Consider the following 22,247-nt stretch of genomic DNA (forward strand, 5'->3'; position numbering starts at 1 on the left):
CATACTGAAATCTTGCCAAGTACTACTGAAACAAGGGTACCTTCCTCTAATATATTAATACCAAAAATCATTTTGGGGATAGATTTACTTCATGAGCTCATTGGAGATTCATTCTTTTTATTTTATTTTATTATTTCATTTTATGTTTGAGACCGGGTATTGCTCTGTTGCCAGATTGGAGTACAGACACATGGTCATGGATCACTGCAGCCTCGCCCTCCCTGGCTCAACTTAAGCCTTCTGGGTAGCTGGGATTATAGGTGTGCACCACCATATCCAGTTTATTTTTAAATTACCTTTTTAGAGACAAGGTCTCACTGTGTTGCCCGGTCTGGTCTCAAACTCCTGAGCTCAAGCAATCCTACCACCTCAGCACCCCACAGTGCTAGAATTATAGTTGTGAGCCACCATGCTAAGCTGACAATCGTTTTTAAAAGATTGCTTTATATGACAGTGCCCTCTAATCTGTGGATCTTATGCCTGTTGACTCTAGACTTCTGCCTTGATTGCTTCTAATAAATATTAAGTATGTTTCTGCTTGGACTTTACGCTTACCATGCCTTATTATGATGGCTCAATAGATGGCTTTCTCTGCTTATCAAACTTTAAAAACCCAGAGTGAAGATGGGACTGTCTTGAAGTAACTGCCCAATTCAAGCAAAATTTTTGCTGCTTTTGGATTTGCAAGTGGTTCTGGCTCACAGAGGCAAAGGAAACGTAATTCCTACAGGTCCTCTGTACTGTCCTATATAAGCTGCATTAAGATCGGTGTCACTTTTCCATTATAAAATTAGAAGGTATCCATGCAGATTATGGAGATCCACAGGGAAAAGATTTGCAGTTTTATTTTGCTTTAGGAAGTAAAATATGCCATTGTAGTTTATGATTTTTTACAGTTTCATCATCATAGAATTTCAGGAAAAGTCCTCTCATTTTATACGTATATATATATACACACACACACACACCCACAAATATATTTATATGACTGTGTAATATTAATACCGATGTCGATTTTTTCTGAATATGTTTGTGTGTATATTTACATCCATAGATATGTACATATAATCTATTATCATATATATACATAAAATACTGGTAGAATGAACAAAAAGTATACGTATGTGTCTCTGTTTACATATTTTTTATTTTATATAATATTCATAAGCCTTAAAACAGTCCATAAACAATGGAAAGTATATACAAACTATGAAATATACATATTCTGTCTTATATAGGAATGAACAAATATATAAAGAATTTTAAAAAATTAGATATCCCAAGATACTTCTGTTACATTGACAAATGTCATATTTTTATTGCACTAGGGACATCTGAAGACCTATGTGTAAATTTGATTTTTATCTACAGTCAGTGAAATATTGATGAAAGTCATAAAGAGATTTAGCAAACAGACTTACCAACATTGATTATTTCTGGAGCAATAACAATATCTAAAAACTATCAGGAGGATAGATTCCAAAAGAAACGATTTCTAAATCAATAAAAGCTCAAGTTGTCAAATACTTATTTCTTAAAGAAAGATAACAGCTTCTGGTTTTCAAAAATCGACATTTACTTTGTTATAAAAAGCATGATTTTAGAGAATCTATATATTTGTATAATTATTAATTCAGTAAAGAATGCAGTTAAGACACATACAACTTGAAGACTGGCAGAATATTTGGTAAGAATGTAACACATTCTACTATAGGCATTCACATTGTATAAAAAATATTCCAATTAAAACATTCTGGCAATCTCTGGGTAGAAGTTGCCAAAGCATTCAGAAGTACAATTATATTTTTTATCACAATATGAAATATGTTTTCTGTTGATATTTCACATATGATTGAAATTCTTATTAAAAACAATGTAATTATTCAGTGCTTATCCCAAAAAAATCAAATTACAAAGAACTTACATTTTATTTGCTTAAAGTTGGCATTCAATTTTAAATCAAAATGTGGCATTAGCACATAGTCAATAGTGTGTGTTTTCTATTTTTAAGGGCTCAAAATATAAAAAATAGGAATTTTAAAGCTGATAGTTGTTAGAGGATCTGCAAATTTACCTACACTGTGTAAAAATGGAAGTGCATTTAGAGGAATGGGGAAAGGTTTAGAGCTTTATTTCCCACTGCTATTTAATTTTGGCTCTATGACACTAAAATAGGTTATTAACAGAGCATTGATCTGGGCTTGTTTCCAAAGTTATCATTTACAAAAAATGTGTTCTATAGAATACTAGAATACTAGTCTGTGGATATGTTCCTATTCAGACCTCCTGGAAAAAAAGAAAAAAGGTCTTGTCAAATAAATTTGGGACACTATCCCTAGTACTATACTTTTTTATTTATTTATTATTTTTTTTGAGATGGAGTCTAGCACTGTCGCCCAGGCTAGAGTGCAGTGGCGTGATATCGGCTCACTGCAACCTCTGTCTCCCTGGTTCACGCCATTCTCCTGCCTCAACCTCGAGAGTAGCTGGGTCTATAGGCGCCCGCCACCATGCCTGGCTAATTCTTGTATTTTTAGTATAGATGGGGTTTCACTATGTTTTCAGGCTGGTCTCGAACCCCTGACCTCTTGATCTGCCTGCCTCGGCCTCCCAAAGCGCTGGGATTACAGGCATGAGCCACTGCGCCCGGCCCATAGTACTTTCATCTTGATGATTTACTCTGCAGCAATTTCCAAATTTTGTTTTTATTCTTTTTTTTTCCTTGAGTCTCTCTAGACACCAGCATTTTTATATACAAGCTTTGCTACACATTAGTAAAGGGAAGCTAAAAATGTGATTCTGAAAGACTTTTTGAGATAAAATTCTACAATGTTTGAATGACAAGATAAAATTTTTGAATTTAATTATATAAGTGTAAAGTGACACCGAAAGATAATGAAATGATTAAAGGGGTGCTTTAAGGTGAATCCAGCATCACTGTACAGAGAAAACTTTTGGAAAAAAATAATTGCTCTAGGGAGTACCCAGGAGGTTACTGTAACAATGAAAGTCCTTTGCTTCATTGGTTTGACCAAATTCAGACATTAATATACATGTTCAAAATGGTATCTACTAATTGGTGTGATTTTATGTAGGTTCAGTTCATCATGTGTTATTACATACTATTCCTCCAAAATTCTGTTGCTTCTTCATTTTTCTGCACACACACACACACACACACACACACACACACACACTCACCACAGCCTCAATTACAATTTGTCTTATGCTGTAAATAAAATGCCTATACCTAAATTTCATTTCTAACCCCTCCTTTTCCCAATTTGGGGATCGGATCATTTTATCCTCTTATTGGCTTTTAGATTGGAGAGAAGAGTTTATTAGAATCAATTTTATCTATTGCTTTCAGAACTCTGTAACTTCAATAAGGTCTAAGAAGGTTAATGTCCTTTTATTAAAATGAATAAGCCCAATTTCCTCAAACTTTTCTTTCAAATAATATCATTGATTCTAAAACACTGTGCTCTGCTCCCTCAAGGGTAATTATGTCTTTAAGTGGCTATATGCCAAACCAGTATTTTACAACATGTTCCAGCCATGTCCAGAATCACATAAGGATTGCTCTAGTTGAAATGGAATTGCTCTAGTAGAGTATCTTATCTGCTATCTCTTAAGCCATATATTAGGCTTTAGGTCCACAGGTATTATAATAGCTATAAAATAATTTTCTTCTCTCAAGGTCATTAGCTTAACTCCCATTTTGCTGAAATTAGCGGATTTATTCCTTGAGTCTGTCTGGTCATAATTGTCCTTCCCTGAATAGTATATTGCTTTACTTCTTACTATAAAATTTTATATCCTTTGTTGCTGCACTCTCATTAGTAAAAATAAATTGCACATGTGTAATTTTTAAATTAATGTAATTTTTGTAAGTTCATGGTAGGATATTTTAATTGTAAATAATAGTTTAAAAATAAAACGTGAAATGTGATAAAAATCATTAATTATATTTAAAAATAATTTACAATAATAATAGAACATTACTTTGCACCGTAGGTAAATATTTTTAAAGATTATGTAAACTCAATGATTTCACAAATTAAATTAGTAAGAACTAGTAATAATATAGTACAGGTGGGGAAGCTCCTTCTATCCGTTCACGATCTGCCAAATGCCTTTCAGAATTTTGCACAATTCTTGGTCTTACTTCACACACACTCTGTTTTCAGAAACCACGGATTCCTGAAAGATTGATGGCTAAAAGATACAATAGTACTTTAAAAGGATGATCTAAAAATACCTTAAAAGAGGATCTAGAGTTTTAGTTTACCTCTCATTTTTATTTAATGCCATCCACATTTTGGTGGAGCTTCAATTTAAATGTACCACGAAGATTTTCTTGACATGTCTAGAGTGATTTGGTTTTAGAAATCATATTAGATTATAAAACTCTGCATTTAGCATAAAGTAGTGAGTCTTTTTTTTTTTTTTTTTTTTTTTTTTCTGAGACGGAGTCTCGCTCTGTCACCCAGGCTGGAGTGCAGTGGCGCGATCCTGCCTCCCGGGTTCACGCCTTTCTCCTGCCTCAGCCTCCAGAGTGGCTGGGACTACAGGCGCCCGCCAGCATGCCCGGCTAATTTTTTTTTTTTTTTTCCAATGGAGACGGAGTTTCACCTTGTTAGCTAGGATGGTCTCTATCTCTTAACCTCGTGATTCGCCCGCCTCAGCCTCCCAAACTGCTGGGATTGCAGCCATGCGCCACGGCGCCCAGCCCTCAATTTTTTATGTTTTATTTTCTAGATTTCATAATGTTCTATAGCAAATATACATAGTATAAAAGTTGCTCAAATTCAGATAATTTGTCCTTTTAAATAACATAATTGTTTTTCAAGACAAGCTTTGAGAAATCCTTTAAGGCCAATGGCCAGTTGTAGGAAGAAGTAGCTCAGCTGTCTTTTTGGTGGAGTAAGAAGCTGTTTTCTTTTCTTTTTTCTGTTTTTTTTTTTTTTTTTTTTTTTTTTTTTTTTATTATACTTTATGTTCTAGGGTACATGTGCACAACGTGCAGGCTTGTTACATATGTATACATGTGCCATGTTGGTGTGCTGCACTCATTAACTCGTCTTTTACACTAGGTGTATCTCCTAATGTTATCCCTCCTCCCTTCCCCGAACCCACAACAGGCCCTAGTGTGTGGTGTTCCCCTTCCTGTTTCCAAGTGTTATCATTGTTCAATTCCCACCTATGAGTGAGAGCATGCGGTGTTTGGTTTTCTCTCCTTCAGAAATACAAATCAAAACCACACTGAGATACCATCTCACACCACTTAGAATGGTGATCATTGAAAAGTCAGGAAACGCCGGGCGCGGTGGCTCACGCCTGTAATCCCAGCACTTTGGGAGGCTGAGGCAGGCAGATCACAAGGTCCAGAGATCGGGACCACCCTGGCCAACATGGTGAAACCTCGTCTCTACTAAAAATACAAAAACTAGCTGGGCGTGGTGACACGCACGTGTAATCCCAGCTACTTGGGAGGCTGAGGCAGGAGAATCGCTTGAACCCAGGAGGTGGAGGTTGCAGTGAGCCAAGATCAATCATGTCATTGCACTCCAGCCTGGCAACAGAGAGAGACTTCATCTCAAAAAAAAAAAAAAAAAAAAAAAAAAAAAAAGGATGGCTGAGGAAAAGGGCTTATAAAAAAACTTTACTCAGTAAAATGTTCACAAAGAGATGGTGTGGGAAAGGTGAAGTCGATTTTCTGATACCATAGTTTTCGTTGGCACCAGCCCTGAAACATGAGCCCGATATTTTATTTAGTACATTTCTGTTTCTGCATAGCATGAGGTTTCTTTAACAATATATATATGTTATATATGTATATATATATATACACACACACACATATATATACACACATATATATATATGTTAAAATACTGATCTACTCATCTTCCTCCGTGTGTCCTTCTGTAGAAGAATAAACTAAGCATAAATTCTGCTATATCTGGTAATCAAGAAAGATTCAAGTCGCTTTCAAGTAACTACATACAACAAATGTGTTTTGTGTTTCTCTTAACAGTATGTTTTCTCCGAGATTCATTGGGAAAGGATAAGGGTCTCTTTGATGTGTGTTCATAAGCTATTTTACCTTACTACACTCTGGTCAGCTGTGTCATGGACCACCACAGCTATTTTGCTAATCATCATGTAAACTGCTGGAGTGTCCTCTCAAAATGCAAACTGCCTGTCATCTACACACTAATGCCTTCCATCACATAGGCTTAATGTGAGAATTAAAGGAGACATAAATGTAGAAATTCCTAATCCAGTGCTGAATACATGATTGGTGACTATTACCTCTAATCTCTCTAGTTTCTCCATTACCCTTAAGTCTGCTTCTTTGTGGAAGAATAATTTGTTCTAATTAATACTATGTAACTTTCCACACCTGATTCAGTCAATATCATTCCATTTCAAATAGATTGATCCTGGCAAGAATTTTAACTTTTCCCACTGAACATTTTTTCAGATTTGAGATACTTATAAAGCCAACTTCAAGGGGCTCTGGCAAGAGAGAACTGAATGGCATTTGGCATCAGAAATTTCCAGATGACTACTGATATGGTTTGGCTGTGTTTCCACCCAAATCTCAACTTGAACTATATCTCCCAGAATTCCCATGTGTTGTGGAAGGGACGTGGAGGTGTGTGGGAGGGAGGCAGTAATTGAATCATGGGGGGCCAGTCTTTCCCATGCTATTCTCGTGATAGTGAATAAGTCTCACAAGATCTGATGGGTTTATAAGGGGTTTCTGTTTTTGCTTCCTCCTCACTTTCTCTTGCCACCGCCATGTAAGAAGTGCCTTTTGCCTAATGCCATGAATCTGAGGCCTCTCCAGCCATGTGGAAATATTTAAGTCCAATTAAATCTCTTTTTGTTCCCAGTTTCAGGTATGTCTTTATCAGCAGCATGGAAATGAACTAATACAACTACTGATGGGCGTAGCATGGTAGAGGAGAACGTGGAGAAGAGTAGGAAATGGGAATAGGCTTAAAAATGCCAAGATCCAGGTTGTGTGCAGTTGTTGTCATTACTTTTAATGGCAAAAACCACAATTACTGTTACAGCAACCTAATAGTTTTTTTGAGGTCTTTGCAGTGTGCCTGTTTATTTGTTTTTAATTTTTAATTATTGTGGGTACATAGTCGGTGTATATATTTATGGGATATATGGGATATTTTGATACAGGTGTACAATGTGTCACAATTACATTATGGTAAATGAAGTATCCATAACATCAAGCATCTATACTTTCTGTTACAAACAATTCAATTATACTCTTTTGGCTATTTTTAAATGTACAATTAAATTATTATTGACTATAGTCACCCTGCTGTCCTATCAAATACTGACTCTTGTTCATTGTTTCTATTTTTTTGTACTTATGAACCACCCCCTGTCCCTCCAGCCTCCACTATGGTTTCCAGCCAGTAGCAAATATCATTCTACTGTCCCTCTGCATGAGCTCAATTGTTTTAATTTTTAACTCCTACAAATAGGTGAGAACATGCCTAATCCTCTTTGTTCCAATGGCCCAGTAGATAATCTCAAATTACATGCAAGCTTACAAGCATTTTCACTGCACCCTACACATTTTGATGTATAGATATTTTTTCATTCTGTTCGAAACAATTTCTAATATTTCTTGTGATTTCTTATCTAATAATGTAATAGTTGGTTTACTTAGAAAAGCTTTAATTTCCAAATACTTGGATTTTTTCTTGATTTTTCAATTATTAAAATCTCATTTAATTCCATTGTGGTTAGAAAATATATTTTATATAATTTCAATGTTTTAAAACATGAGACTAGGTTTATGATCCAGATTATAGTTTTTCTTGGTAAATATTCCATTTGCATTTTAAAAATGTGCATTTAACTATATCATACATATAAATGAGGTCTAGTTGGTTAATGGTGTTATTCAACTCTTCTGTGTCTCTACTGACTACTGGTTCTATCAATTATTGAGTGAGCAGAGTTAAAATCCACAATAATTATAAACTTGCGTGTATTTTGCTTCTAGTTTCATGAGTATTTTATTCACATTTTTCAAAACTGTTACGTGTATTATATTATACATTCTTGAAGTAATGCCCTTTTTATCAGTAGGAAGTTCCTCATATTTTTTGCTGCTATATTCCATATTTTGAGATCTACTTGATATTAATATAACCATGCTAGCCCACTTTTGAAAATTGCTTTCACAGAATTTTTTTATGTCTTTAACTTTTAACCTTTGAATATTTTAAATTAAAGTATATTTTATAATTAAAGTGTTTTTTGTAAACCACATACATTACAGTGTTGATTTTTGATCCATTTTTATAATCTGTAGTTTTTTCATTAGTCTGTTTAGGTAACTTACATTTAATACAATTAACAATACAGTTTGGATTTAAAACATACTACATTGTTATTTGTTTTCTACTATTCCCATCTGCTGTCTGCTCCTGCATTTCATCTTTTCCTGCCTTTATTTGTTTTTTTCTAGATTTTGATTTTTTAGATAAACCTTCATGTTTTTATATTTTTGGTGGTTGCTTTTGGGTGTGCAATAAACTTCAGTAAATCATGAAATCTGTGTTTTAATAACAGTATACCACTTCAACATTGTAAGTACCAAATGATACTATATTTCTGAACTCATACCTTCATTTGCTATTATCATACTTTTGCTAGTATATTTGTTAGAAATATTTGGGTGTATTAATATTATTTTTTAAAGAGTTATGATGGTTAATTTTATATGTCAACTTGGCTAGGCCACAGTACTAAGATGTATTGGTCAATCACCAGCTTGAGTGTTTCTGTGAAGGTAATTTTTGAGACGAGATTAACATTGAAATCAATAGATTTTAAGGAAAGAAAGTTATTCTTCATAATGTGGGTGGACCTCATCCAATCACTTGAAAGCCTTGAAAGGAAACAGAGTGAGGTACATAAAAGAAGAGGGAAATTCTGCCTCCAAAGCATCTTCAGACTAAACTGCAACATCATCTCTTTCCTGGGTCTCCAGCCTGCCTGTTAACCATGCACATTTTGGATTTGCCAGAATACACAATCACATGTGCCAATTCCTAAAAATAAATAATTTCTCAGAAAAATAAAATTATAGATAGATAGATAGATAGATAGATAGATAGATAGATAGATGGATGGATGGATGGATATGCTATTGCTCTGTTCCTCAGGAGAATCCTGACTCATTCAGCAATTAATTAACTTTTTAAATAATTTAAAAGAAGAAATATATTTTATTATAATCTACATATGAAATTTCTTTGCCATACATTGTATATTTTGTGTAGGTAAAGATATTCACATAATGTCCCTTTCTTTTGGCCTGAAGAAATTCCTTTACATTTATTTTTGTAGTACATGTCTTATGATTATAAATTCTCTTAGCTTTTGATTGTCTAAGAAAGACTTTATTCTGTCTTTATTTTTGAGAGGCACTTGCATTTGGGCATGAAAATTTGTGGTTGGTCGGGCACGGTGGCTCATGCTTGTAATCCCAGCACTTTGGGAGCCCAAGGCAGGCAAATCACAAGGTCAAGAGATTGAGACCATACTGGCCAACATGGTGAAACCTCGTCTCTACTAAAAATACAAAAATAAGCTGAGTGTGGTGGTGCACACATGTAGTCCCAGCTACTTGGGAGGCTGAGACAGGAGAATCACTTGAACCCAGGAGGCGGAGATTACAGTAAGCCAAGATCGTGCCACTGCACTCCAATCTGGTGACAGAGCAACACCCCATCTCAAAGAAAAAAAAAACAAACAAACATATAATTGATAGATTTTATCTTTTGGTACTATAAATATCTCAATCCATTGCCTTCAGACTTGTATAGTTTCAAATGAGAACACTGCTGTCAATCTTACTTTTTTATTATTATGAAATATGTCTTCTGAACTTGGCTGCTGTAAAGGTTTTATTTTCTTTATCTTATGTTTTATGCAAGTTGTGTCTGACGAGTCTTGTGTAGTCATTGTAATCCTCTCTTTTTCTTCCTTTTTACTCTCTTCTGCTTTTCCTCTTTCCCTTCCCATCTTCTTCTTCCTCTCCTTTTCTCTTTTTGCTTTGTGTATGTCAAAGTTTCTTTGACTTGTTAGTTTATACAAATATTGTTTTTCAAATTGGAAATATTTTTTGGCTCACACATTTTCTTATATATTTATTTGTCTCCCCTTACCCCTATTCTAGTTTTGGGCTCCAATGGCATTCATTTTTTTTTTTTTTTTTTTTTTTTACCAACCTTTGATATTCTCTTATTTTTTTCTTCAATTCATTCTTTTCTATGATTAATTTTCTATAAGTTTTATTAACAGATCTTAAAGTTCTCTAATATTTTCTTTTGAAGCACCTAATCTATTAATTTCAAAAAGCTTATTTCTGTTTCAACTATTATATCTCTAGAAATACTATATAGGGATTTTTATAATTCTAATCTGTCTTCTCACAATGTTTATATTTTTATTTACATTTTCCTTGGGTCTGTGGCATATGTTTGTATTAGCCATTCCAATGGCATTTTCTAGTAACCCCCTTACCTCTATCATACTTGAGCTTGCTTCTATTTTCTCATATTTGTACTTCTTATGCATCACATTTTCTTATTTTTCATCTCAGTTTTACACTCCTGAGTGTTATTTTTTTTTTTTGTATGTGTAAAAGAAGTTCTATTGTTTCTGTCATTTAGTCTCAAATTAATTTTGTCATTTAAATGTTTGTTTTTAGGTTGCTTTAAAGGTATGTCTGAAATAACCTTACTTCAAAGTCGTTGTTTAATATTACCTATTTTATGAGATCTTCACTAAGTTTCCCAATTTGAGGTATAATCTTTCTTCCTTTGAGTTACTAATGCATTTTACATTCAGAAGATTTATAAACTGAAATGAATTACATTAATAATTGCATACTGGTAATAAAATCAACCTCAATTGAAAACTGAATTGAAATGGTGAAGGTGGAATCAAAAATTATTTATAATACTTCCCACTATAAAATCTGTCCATTTAAATAATAATTTTATTTGGATTTTTATTATACAATCCTATCTTCTATTTTAGCTATTTACATTTCATTCTCTCTTTTTTTCCTTTCTTTCCAGAGACAAGGTCTCACTGTGTTGCCCAGGCTGGCCTCGAACTCCTGAACCCAAGCCTTCTTCCCACATTGGCTTCCCCAAGTGCTGGGATTACAGTCATGAGACACTGCCATGCTCAGGCTACATATACTTGTGCTTTTCTATAGCTTATCTCCTTACCAGCACCACTTATACGCACAGTGATTTTTAAACTCTTTGAGGTTAGAGATGGTAATGTTTTTTATTGTATCACCTAAGTCATTGGAACTAGATATTTACCACCTACTATCATTCTCACCAGACAGAGTCAATGCATAATAGCTGACCTGAAGAACTAAACTAAGAAGATGGGGATGCTTTGGCAATTATGATTGGATAAAAACTCATTTTCAAAACTGTATTCATTAATTTATCACCATCTTCTTATTTAATTGAACTATGTGTATTTTTTACATGTAAGTGAGCATGTACACATATACACACCTTTTTACTGAAAAAAAAAACATAGCTTCTAACTTTCTGCCACAACGTAGTTTTTTTACCATGTCAATTATATCCGTTGAATTACTATAACTCTTCAATATCCTCAACTTTATATTGTACATATAAGTAACCTAAAATTTCATAATTTGTTTGCTATGCAGTTTTATTTTACTAACTGATATTTAGGTATTCATATTTTTACTTAAATTCCTGAAGCAAAGAGTAGAAGATGAAAATTAGAGCAACCAGCTAGTCTCTGATGATTTTAAGAGACCCTTGCTGTGAAGTATACATTGCTTCATTTAGGGTTTTATTCAATTAGTCATGACTGAATTAGTTTCTCTCCTTAAGAAAGTAACTTTATCTCTGATTTATCGGTTATTAGAGTATCAAATGAACATCACTTTACATCTACAGTTCTGTTTTCATTTTTTTTCCCCAGATAACCACTTCCCACTAAGCTTGGTTCACTTTGACATACAAGTACCTCATGAAACCTGGACTTTTATCCCACCATTATGTCTTGCATACTCATATTTATAGCAACATGATTCACAGTTGAAAAAATAGGGAACCACCTCAAATGCCCATCAATCAATGAGTGGATAAATAAATTATGGGATGGAATACTATTCAGTCAGAAAAATAAATAAATTAATGGCATATGATGCAACCTGGGTGGAACTGGAGACTATTATTCTAAGTAACTCAGGAACGGAAAACCAAACATCATATGTTCTCACAAGAGTGGGAGCTAAGCTATGAAGATGCAAAGGCATAAGAATGATACAATGGACTTTGGGGACTTGGGGGAAAGGGTTGGAGGGAGATGAGGGATAAAAGACTACAAATTGGGTTTAGTGTATACTGCCCAGGTGATGGGTACACCAAAATCTCGCAAATCACCACTGAAGAACTTACTCATGTAACCAAATACTGCCGGTTCCCCCAAAACCTGTAGAAATGAAAACCTTTTTTTTTTTTTTTTTTTTAAAGATAGCTTGAAATTCTTTGCTTTTTCACTACAGATTATACTTTTTAAATTTGTTTTCTTTTTTTTAAAGATGGGATCTCACTCTGTCACCCAGGCTGCAGAACAGTGGTGCAATCATAGCTCACTGTACAGCCTCGAACTTCTGGGCTCAAGCACACACAACCATGCCCAGATTTCTTTCTTTCTTTCTTTCTTCCTTTCTTTCTTTCTTTCTTTCTTTCTTTCTTTCTTTCTTTCTTTCTTTCTTTCTTTCTTTCTTTCTTTCTTTCTTTCTTTCTTTCTTTCTTTCTTTCGTTCTTTCTTTCTTTTCTAGAGACAGTATCTTAGGTCTCACTATGTTGCCTGGGCTGGTCTCGAACTCCTGGCCTCAAGCAATTTTCCTCCATCAACCTCCTAAGTTGCTGTGATTAGAGACATATGCCACCACACCTGGACGACAATAGAATCTTTAAGAGTATCAATACCATATTTCATGTGTCATTTCCAAGAGAATCCCTTTTCCCTCAAATCCACCCTCTGATTCACTCTGACAGTTGAACTAATACCTTTCTTCATTTTTGGTGTGCTCTCTTCTCCAAAGCATCCCACTCTTAAGTACACAGTTTCTTGCTCCCAAATATTGGTAATAGAAACAAGGATGTTGGGAATGAGACTTTGACTTGAGAAAGAAAAAGATTAATATTAAGCTCCTTCTAAATCTATGCGCTTCCCCTTAAGAAGTTCATCCATGCCACTCCCGAAAAGCTTCTGTTTTCCAAATGGGATTGTCAGGCATCCAGGTGGGATTCCTAAAAAACATGTGTGTTTTGTAAAGCAAATTGAGGCCAAAATGCCTTAAATGTTGTGGAAGCCACCCAAACTACAGAAATGGAGAGGGAGCCGGGCACGGTGACTCATGCCTGTAATCCCAGCACTTTGGGAGGCTGAGGCAGGCGGATCACAAGGTCAGGAGATCGAGACCACCCTGGCTAACACGGTGAAACCCCGTATCTACTAAAAATACAAAAAATTAGCCGGATGTGGTGGTGGGCGCCTGTAGTCCCAGCTACTCGGGAGGCTGAGGCAGGAGAATGGCATGAACCCGGGAGGCGGAGCTTGCAGTGAGCCGAGATCGTGCCACTGCACTCCAGCCTGGTCGACAAAGCTACACTCCGTCTCAAAAAAAAAAAAAAAAAAAAAGGAAAAAAGAAATGGAATGGAGAGGGTACGTAGGGGGCAAAAAAAAAAAAAAAAAAAAAAGTAGAGAAAGTTCCAATAGAATTTATCAGGTTATGAAAACACTACTACTGTGCGTGTCCTCTTTCTTTGAACCGCTTTGTTCGTTGTACACATTATCTAATGAAATAGGTGAGTTTATGCCATCTATGGCTCTCCATAAATGTGTGAAAGTCATTTTCAGCTTCCTAAAGAAGGATTAACATCATCATACCAAAATCAAAGTCACAGAGGTTTAAGAGAGGAAACAATGTTACCAGATTAAAAAGTAGAAATCATGAGAATTTTTTAAAAAGACAAAATTCTTAAGTTTAGCAATATCATTCTGTAGTACCCCATCACTATGGTCAACCGTCATATTAATTATATTACCATTTCTGTATAAGTCGAGATTTTGTAGGGTGCTCTGATATTATAATCAATGAATAAAATTTGATTCTATAAGAAAACATCTACTTCAGATAGACATCTTACAATTATTAGTTTACTTTCCTACTAAAAATGTTGTCTTATGCCTGCCTTTATCTTAGAAATATTTTCATCTTGTTATAGGGAGAAAATGAACTGTTTTCTGTTCTCTGAAAATCAACCTGGAATTGTTTATCTTTTCTATGTGACTCCATTCTTCAGACAATTTGGCTGGACAGGACTAGATTCATTTGGGGACTGCAACATCTTCGTTCACAGGATTGAGAAATGGGCAAAAGATATACTACTTTAAGGGACTGTTCCAGATTAATGTAAATTTGGGGCGCTGGACAAGTCATTTTCTGCTCCTGTGTGGTCTGAGAAGCCAAGAAAACATCTTAGAAACAGAGGGATAAAATAGATCATCATAGGAAAAGTAACTGAGTTTCTGGTAACTTTTCATACTTTTTTTCTCTTTCCTGAAAATTTTCTCAATCCCTCTTTTTCTGTGGTAAAAATGAGATATTCTTAAATGATTTTATCAATTATAGCATCCACCTAAAATTTTTCTTTTTTTGTTATTTTAAGTCAATTAAAAAATATGCACTCTGTTTTATAATGCTTTATTGGATGTAATTTCAAGTCAGTTTTTAAAAATAACATCCAACAAGGCATTATAAAATAGGGTGCATATGGCCCACCCATATCCAAATGCTCATTAATTGTAGAAAAGTATCTGAAAATATAAAGCATTACATTTATTACTTGTTTGTTGTTTTTCAAGAATTTTTGTAACTGGTCCAACGTAGAGTATATTTAGGGTAATGGATTAGCTACATTGCCAATACTTAAATCAGAGTTCCTGGGTTTATAGGCAGTTTCTGCCATTTATCACTCATGTGTGGCTTTGAAAAGTTGTTTAATCTCTGTGTGTACTTGCAAATAAAGGGAATAAATAACTATATCAATCTCCTTTCATCTTGATAAATAATAAATGAATTAACACATGAAATTAATACGAGTTAATATATGAAGTTAATATATGTAAAATACTCAAGAAATGTGGGCTATTATTATTATTATTATTATCTAAATAAATTCAAGTAAATGTCATAGCTGGTAAGTAAGAAAGATTGCATATACCCTCCTCCTTTTCCAGAAGGAAGTCTTGTTACAGTCATATTAAAGATCTTATTAACAACTTTAAAAAGACTCTTTTCCAATATGCTTAAATCTCATGTTATAAATTGTCTATTAACAGTGTTGAGTTACTGGTCTTACAATTCTACATTATAGTCATAAGGAAACATTTTCTTGATATTTGATGACTTCAGGCACTTCAGATATTTTTGATGCCTGTAGTATTATAATTTAATGACTAAGACAGGTGGTAATAACGATTAATCCTAAAACATTGACTTGTTTCAATTGAAAGTGGCTCCATGTAGTGGTAAATAAAAATCTCAGCCTTCCGGGAAGGACACTGAGAAAAATCACTTTATTGACAGTGCAACTATCCATGTGTAAAAGTTAGATTAAAAGTTAGATATGTTATCTCTTGTCACTGTTGGCAGCTCCAATTCTTCACCTCTTCACCTTGTGGGCTGCAACATGACATTGTTGATAAATAGAATCCTCATTTCTAAAGGCTTTATATCAGGATGGCATGTTGGCTGCAGTCCTTTCAGAAAGTTAATACTTTGCTTGAAGCTGGGTTTCTACATGCTGTCTGAGTGTCACTTTTGTCTATAGCAATTTCAAGCACCTCTCTTAAGCTCATCATCAGCTAGCTAGCTCTTTAGTTTCCTGTGTTTGTTCTCCCCCATTGCCCACTTAAATTGAGCTCTCTTTTCCCTTTAAAATTATGTCTTTAATGTGAATGTCCTCATTCGTAAGAAGCTGGTTTTGTCATTTTACATGACATCTTGAAAAAAGTAAGAACTGTTGAAAATGTCCATAAATACCCACTCAGGTATCGATAACATGTTCAGAAGGTGTGCAACAGATCTCAAACGTTTTGAAACCTTTAGGATGGTCTCACCATTGTAGTTGTATTTCCAATTTTGAGGTACTGCTTACATGTACTTTGCAGTCAACAAATTGTATATACATTTTGGATTTTTAACGTGGAAAAAAAAGGAAGGAAAGGAAAGAGGAGGGGAAGGAAGGAAGGAAGGAAGGAAGGAAGGAAGGAAGGAAGGAAGGAAGGAAGGAAGGAAGGAAGGAAGGAAGGAAGGGGAAAGAGGGAGGGAGGAAAAAGAAAACCTCTTCTATAAAGATAGCACATCTGAAGTGACCAAAATGTATGTCATTTTCAGCTGTGTTTTTTTCCACTGGCTTCCTTAGTTGCATATTGTTTTCCTCTAATGGTGGACTTGATGATTTGAAATTAGTATATTAAATTTACTGATTACTTTGGTAGAAGCATGTTTCTAGTTGACAAAAAGCCATACATAGAGAAATGCTGTCATGACCAGACCACTTTTCAATTCTCTCATTGTAACTCTGTTTGCAAAATCTGGCCTTGCCCCACTTTTCAGAATCAAGGGGAAAATCTATAGCGCTCTGTAATCAATATCAAGCTACTATAGCTACTAATATAATTAAGATTTATTTCAGTTTTATTGAATGTACTACTGCCTTATTACTAGAGCACGTTTTACTGTGACTGACTTGTTATCATAGCTGATCTTTAGCTTGGTACATCCACTGTATATCCATTCAGATAAATCTCTAACATCCCATTGTTAATCCCAGGACTGAGGCTCTTTTAGAACTTGCCAATCTCCCTCCAAAGGCTAAAGTCCACTTCAGATATCTTTTTTTGCCTTCAATATACATGTTGGGATTGCAGGCAGTTGAAAAGTGCTCTTAGTAGTTAGAAATAATATACATTATATATAATGCATATGCATATATATTAAAAGAATGCATATATAAAATATATATGTGCATATATGTTATATAATACAGAACATAATTCAGTAGATGCACCAAAAATATTATTGGAAAAGTTTGAAGAAAACAGGAGAACAATAAGATGTTAAACCACTTGGCTTCTAGGTTTCAAAAGAGGTAGGGCCATCTTGAATTTGTTGAAACTTGTTTTATGGCCTAACATGTGGTATATCATAGAGAATGTCCCATGTGCCCCTGAGAAGAATTGTATATTCATCTGCTTTTGAAAGAAAGGTTTTGTATATGTCTGTGAGGTCTATTTCATTTACAGTGTTGTTAAGTTCTGCTATTTTCTGATTGATTTTCTGTCTGGATGATCTATCCATTATAAAGAGTGGGTTATTGAGGACATCCACATGCATAAGAATGAAATTGGAACCTTATCTCACACAATCAACAAAAATCAACTCAAATGGATTAAAGACTTTAAAAGTATCATCTGAAACCATAAACCTCCTGAAAGAAAACATAGGGGAAATCTTCTTGACTTTGCTCCAGGCAGTGATATTTTCGATATGACATTAAAGGCACAGACAACAAAAGCAAATATAGACAAATAGAATTATCTCAGAATAAAAATAATTATGCACAACAAAATAAACAATCAACACATTGAAAAGGCAACCCATACAATAAGAAAAATATTTGAAAACCATATATCTGATAAGGCATTGATTTCCAAAATATATAAAGAACTTAGCTCAATAGCAAAAAGCACAAATGCATGATTAAAATATGGAAGTAAACTCAATAGACATTTCTGCAAAGAAGACAAGAGAGTAGCCAACAGATTATGGAAGTGTGCCTAAGTTTACTAATCATCAGGGAAGTGCAAATCAAAACTACAATGAGATACCACTTCATACCTAGTAGAATGGCTATTACCAAAAGACAAAAGAGAATAAGTGTTGGTGAGAATGTCCAGGAAAGGGAACCCTTCTATAATGTTGTTAGAAATGTACATTGTTACAGCTCTAAGTGAAAAACAGTATAGGGGTTCCTGAAAAAAATAAAAATAGAACTACCCTGTAATCCAACAATCCCACTTTTCCATGTGTACTCAAAATAAATGAAGTCAGTATACTGAAGAGGTATCTGCACTCCCGTGTTCATGGCACCATTATTCACAATAGCCAAGACACTGAAAGAACTTAAGTGTTCATCAATGGATAAATGGATTTAAACAATGTAAAAATGTGATGCATATATGAATATATACACATACTCATTTTATTTATTATATATAATATATAAACATAAACATTATTCAGTCCAAAAAAATCCAGGTCATTAGGATAACATGGATGAAGTCGTAGGACATTATGCTAAGTGAAATAAACTAAACAGAGAAAGACAAATACTGACTGATCTCACTTGACATGTGGACTCTATAAAGGTCAAATTCACAAGAGCAAAGAGTAGAATGATGGTTCCTAAGGGTGTGGGCTAGGGGTTGGGGAATTAGAGAGAAACTGGTTAGAACACAGATATTCAGTTATTAGATGAATAAGTTCTGGAGATATAACATAACAGTATAGTGTCTATAATTAAATAATACTGTGTTTTATACCTGAAATTTGCTAAGAGTTGAACTTGCATCTCAGCACATGCAGAAAATTGAAACTATGTGAGGTGATCATTATGTTATGTAGCTTAATTGTGGTAATTGCTTCACAATGTATACAGGCGAACATCAGCCTGTACATTTTAAACATATGGTATACAATTTTTATTTGTTAACCATAACTCAATAAAGCTGGAAAAATAACAAGGTAGTGTAATTGTGTTGTAAATTTTCCTTCTGATAATTGGGTTAGAAAGAAGAAAATAGAAGAAAATTTTCAGTATCTACACAATAGCTATAAAAATATTAATAAAATAAATAAGCTAATCTCATTACCATAAATATAGGGGTGTTCTCCGAACATTTTATAGCATATAAATATTTCAACTAAATTGACCTAAATATGAATTTCAGACCAGTTTGAGGATAATGTAGCATAAGGCTAATTTTAATTTGAAGACTTAAGTCGGTTACTTTCTTCTTTTCTTCATAATTGAAATTCAATACAGGAGACTTTTCAAACATGGAGGTATAAATACATATACTGGTTGCTGCAGAAGTCTAAGTCTATGTGTATTTCCTCATTTCTGCATATTATGTCTCATGGGGCGCTTCACCGGAACCCATGTGCCTGCACAGATAGTTGTTTGAGAACCGCTTTTGAATGTGGAGGCCCTCAAGTGATTCTGAGTAGGCAGATCAATGAGCAGCAGCATCATGTTTTTGAACAATATTCCCAGCGCAAATATAAAGAAGAAAGCAGGGTAGTGACTTCATCTAAACATCAAAGATGATCCTCACTCTAGAGTGTAGACAAATAATTTCTTTTGCATATATGTCTTTATAGCTAAAGCGATGAAGAGTCTATACACAGTTTATAAAAATCTACAACAATTTTAATTATAGTCTTTCATGTCAAGTGTTTACTGGAGATCATAAAATACTTCCAAACTCTTGAGCCTGGGCTCCTCATGACATGAAAGTGTACCTGTTATTCAGTGTCGCCTCACTCAATCAGAAATGGATGAAATAATGTTTCAGCAGATCTGATGCAACTGGCGGATGCATTCGGCAATAGTTTTATAATCACAATAAATGTCTTTGCAATATCATTATTTATTGTATGTTACCAGAATAAAAATGTGTGATGTCATCAGTATTTCTGGGTGAAAAATAGTGCACCCACACACAAATATTGCTTAAAATACATGTTCAACTCAAATACATAAATAGGGCAATAAATATAAACCTTGACCTTAAAATTGTGAAGGTAATTTAAACAGGGTGTGAGAAAAAGTAGGCAAAGTAAAAAACTGAGGCACTTGGTTAGAGAAACAAAAGTTGGAGGATGTCAACAACAGAAGCTGCTGGTGGGGAAGCAATTGCAGGATTTATACAAAGTATAATGAAGTTAGAAATGGCTCTGTGTTTGCCTTATTAACAAAAGGAGAGGTATAACATAAACAGTTCTAACACATATTACAGGACCACACTTAAGAAGGAGTTATTTATACCACATATGTGTATGTGTGTGTGTGTGTGTACACAAGTGTGTATATGTATATATGTATGCGTATATGTATATGGTATGTATACACCATATATATGTGTGTATGTGCATATGTGTCTGTAAATATATACATATATGATGTATACATATTCTACTCTACATACTTTGTATAATACTATATATACATATATAGTATTTATAACCCTCCAAGATCTTCTGTGTTCAGCTTTATACTTTACTTTGTGCTCATTTGTTGTTACTCAATTGCTTATAACTTTAGCTTGTAGGACATCATCCAAGAACCAATGTAACTTGAATATTATAATGTCACCGGTTCCTGACGTATCAAGTTGGTATGAGCTAATTGTTTTCTATGCAATCAGACAGTTTATATAACATGGCATACATTTTTTTTCCTGATTTTTGGGGCCATATAGGACAAATACTGTACCAATATTTTGATGTTAATTAAATTTAATTGATAAGTGTGAGCTTTACATACACACAAACCTTAGGTATCTTTAGTATTTTCAGAAACCACTTTCTATTTTTTCTTAAAACATGTAACCTTGAGTAAATCTCTGCTAGGCTTAACTTTTTTTTATGCTACAATGGCAGCAAATGCAAGGAATAATAGTTTTAAGTAACAGTAACAACTGTATGTTCTAGACACTTTTAATTTGTCTCGATCCTTTTCAATACTCACTACTTTATGAGGTCACTGGAATAGCTTATTTTATAGTATAGCTAACGAGGTTATCCAGGGGAAGATTTCTTAGTACTACCTTTCAGATTTCTTTGGGAGTCTAAGTCTATTCAAATCTCTGTGAGCTGCTGACCTTTAGGCAAAGTTTTATATTGAGAAACTATGTGACCAATATATTTAATTTCTATGGAGTTTAGTTTTATAATCTAAAAATAAAAATATAACCTACCTCATTAGTTGGTTGTGAAGATAAATAAATCAATGTAACAGTGCACATGAAGCACTTAATGCCAAAACACAACACATCTTTAATAAGCAGTGGCTCACTGATCTACTGTATTTAGGCTGAAATTAAAATATGGGTTCATGACACATAATTTAAAATATTTTAACCACAACATAAAATCAAAGTAACTTCATGTTAAAAAACAGCAGTATTGCTAAGCAAATGTTTCTGATGTTTAATTTCATCCTTAATTGAATATTTATTTGCTTTTTTCACTTTAGTTTCCTTCTACAGACAACAGTCTGACTCGGGTAGAAATTATATAGCAAATAAACATTTAATTAAAAAAAAACACAAAATCTAAAAAACAGAAAAAGAACAACAACCAAAAAAAAAAACAGGCCTGGCATGATGGTTCACACTTGTAATCCCAGAACTTTCAGTGGTGGATCACTTGAGGTCAGGAGTTCAAGACTAGCCTGGCCAACATGGTGAAACCCTGCCTCTACTAAAAATACAAAAGTTAGCAGGGCATGGTGGCAGGCCTGTAATCCCAGCTACTTAGGAGGCTGAGACAGGAGAATCACTGGAACCCAGGAGGTGGAGGCTCCAGTGAGCCGAGATCGCCCCACTGCACTCCAGCCTTGGTAACAGAGTGAGAGTCCGTCTTAAAAAATAAAACAAAGGAAAAAAAAAAACAAAAAAGCATTTCTTTTAACAATACAATGGCGAGTACCACAAGAGGACATCTTGTCTCATCTCATTCAGTTGTCATGTATTTATCATCTTTCTCCCATTCCCCCTTCATGATCCCTTCAGCAAAGAGGAAAACATTGTTTTTAAACATTAGGGCTCCTCTACACATCATGAAAGATAAATGGTTTCTGTTGTAACAACTCACTTTACAACCTGGATCTGTTACCATAGAGATTACCCCAAAAGACCTCTGAGCTTAAAGCTGGAAACCTGTCAACGTAATTAATCTGATTTTTCACTACAGCATGACTGAAGGCTGGCAATTTGAATGGAAGAAAGAATCTCTTCGACCCTGGAGGAAGAAGAACATCCA

The sequence above is a fragment of the Rhinopithecus roxellana genome, chromosome 2 (assembly GCF_007565055.1).
Source record: "Rhinopithecus roxellana isolate Shanxi Qingling chromosome 2, ASM756505v1, whole genome shotgun sequence".
In the NCBI taxonomy this organism is placed as follows: Eukaryota; Metazoa; Chordata; class Mammalia; order Primates; family Cercopithecidae; genus Rhinopithecus; species Rhinopithecus roxellana.